This window comes from Glandiceps talaboti, chromosome 4 (genome assembly GCF_964340395.1).
Source record: "Glandiceps talaboti chromosome 4, keGlaTala1.1, whole genome shotgun sequence".
NCBI classification, from domain to species: domain Eukaryota; kingdom Metazoa; phylum Hemichordata; class Enteropneusta; family Spengelidae; genus Glandiceps; species Glandiceps talaboti.
This window is the reverse complement of record NC_135552.1, coordinates 7182850-7185527: the sequence shown is the minus strand read 5'-3', so window position 1 is coordinate 7185527 and position 2678 is coordinate 7182850. Positions and strand designations below refer to the sequence as shown.

At 35.8% G+C, this 2678-nt stretch overlaps 1 long non-coding RNA gene across 1 annotated transcript; it reads left to right on the top strand.

Moving 5' to 3' along the window:
- The first annotated feature begins 854 nt into the window (after nt 1–854).
- On the top strand, nt 855–2678 carry LOC144433563 (uncharacterized). The gene is made up of 3 exons (XR_013480794.1): nt 855–931; nt 1977–2072; nt 2553–2678. It is a non-coding gene; the product is annotated as an uncharacterized LOC144433563 (long non-coding RNA).

Here is a 2678-nt window from a genome sequence, read left to right as displayed (position 1 = left end):
CATTGTCCAGGCCATACAGAATGGTTCATTTACTGTTGAACATGGAAAACTTCTATTTGGAAAAAAGTGGGATGTCAATACTGTCAGCGGTGGTTTAGACTTTGACACGGACGGCAAGGTTTGTTCGGTGTTTTAATAACTGTAATATGATTTTTTGGAAATTTTAATACATAATTATCATTATATGTGGTCGGACTCTGGTATGGAGTTTACAACTACCGGTTTTAGTATAGTGACGAATTAATAGCAGTACTATTAAATTTGAATGAAATTGATTAATGCGTTTACCATACAATAGTGTCAAGGTGGGTAATTTAGATCTCACCACACACACACACACTCGCTCAGCATTGAATATAACTCGCCTCTGTACCGTGCAGGTATAAGGTTACGTATTAAAACTACCAAGAGTCAAGTCATCATTTTCTCAAACCACTGCTCACCATCTATCATCTCCCATACCCAGTGCGTCGTGTACACTTTTACGCTTATCGGCTCGAGAAGTGGAAAGTCAAAAGGGTCGCAAGATGGCGTGCTTTTAATACAATACCCTTTTCGAGTTTAGTGCTACCCATTACCCTGACCCATTATATTCTCATTGGTCATGATTATAAGTGTACACATATTGTACAACGGTGCAAAAGATGTTTTTTCAAGTACGTCGTAAATTCGTGTCTTGTGTGTTTGTTCCGAAAGAGAACCATTTAGTAATAAACTTTACCGAAGTATATCTTTAAGATCTAAAACACTTCTCATGTGTATACTTTTACAGATTACGTACCAAGAACTTGTCAAGTTTGCCGAAGCTAGAGGTGTGCATATACTTGACAGATTTACCGGTGATAGAAAAAAGGAAATACACGACGGGTTTGGTTTCGCCGGAGCTGTTATTGGCACAATGATGTTAAACTTACAAAGAGGGTATATGACCGTAGGTTAAATATTTCCTTTCACTAAAAATTAGCTAGTACAAAATGGACCGAATATTAGAGCATATTCATGATCGTATAAAATGATTTATTTCATATAATTTGTTTGGGCCATGAAGGAAGATTAGTTCTGCTGAACTATATTTCATGGTCCCCACCAATTATACTTAGTTACATTTTATGAAATGTAAATACTTATTATTATGGTGAAAATAAATTATTATTATTATTATTATTATTATGGATGTTATTCCCAAATATTTTTCTTCGTTGAGTCAAGTGGCCTTGTCACTTTGAGTTTTTATAACGAGTGATGGCAGAACCTGAATTCAGCACGATATTGGACGATTATCTAATGATACCTACATAAGTTAAATTAAAGAAAAAAAATGAGAAAGGATGCAGAATCGGAACGTTTGACATATATTTTGAGTGCCTCAAAACCAACGCCGTCGCTTTGCTTTGAAGGATCAGGGTATAGAACATCGTATTTTCTGTCCGGGCACGTTAACTTGTCTTGCGCATTCTACAGGGAGAAATATGGGTTGCATTCTATAGATTATGATAATAAGGTTTGTAGACTTCTAAACTGAAAAAAAATGTTTGATGGGATGTACAGGTCTGGTATATACTGTAAAAAAAACCACCCAGCTACACCGAATTCTTAATTGTGTGATCCGAACTACAAGGTATGGGTAAAGGCTAAGATATACACAAACTAAAACTATCACAGTGTTGCACCATGTTGGTATCAGCTATCAATAAACAATGATGCAATTACAATCACAGTAGAGTGGCGTCTCTGATACCAAACATTCCTCAACGGGTTGCACATTCAGCCTCGTTCAGGGTTTATAATCTATATAACAAAGGCACTGTTATCACCCACTAATGTGCAATCTATCATGTACAACTACAATAGTCTGGTTTGTTTGTTTGTTTGTTTGTTTGTTTGTTTGTTTGTTTGTTTGTTTGTCTGTTTGTTTGTTTGTTTACATATAGCTTGATTTCTATAGTAGTAACTTTACTTTTTTTTTCAATATGAAGGAATCTGACCTGGACCGTTCTATACCAGTTGAAATGGATTACGTAGATGTTATGGACTTTGATCTGGAAATGGGAGATATAGTATTCTCAATAGAGGTAAGTGTCGTGGTTGACGGATGTGTGAGGGCGCCCGTAACGGCGTACCGTGCAGACTCGCGATAGCAGCAGACTCGGAGATATATACAAACATTTAAGTAATCAGGAGTTGGCCTGTTACGATATAGTGCAGAGTGGTTTGGTAACTGAAGCTACATAATGAAGATTTGTCGACTTTTTTTTTGTAACCAGAAAATTACGTCATATTGTCATTTTCATATTATTTTATCTAAGTTATCCAGTTAGAATTCAAACAGTTACGATATTGATACACGATTGAACACATTTCACTTGTTGAGTTGATTGATATACAAATCTATTTCATAAGCAAATAAAAAATGTCCACCAAGATCTAGAACTATGAAGTTACGTAATGTGCCCCTTTAATGACCGACAACAAAAAAGATGCAAAGGTAAAAATGATATATGTCTTTCTAATTAGTATTAATTATCTCCTTGTTTTAATTTTTATACATACAGCAAGGGATGAAAGCGACGAGAACTTTTCTGGCCCAGTATATCGAACGAGAGTCACCTCCATTGAAACCGACGTCATAAGTAGACGTGCACGGGCAGAGAAGGACATATATAAGCAAAGATAAAGAG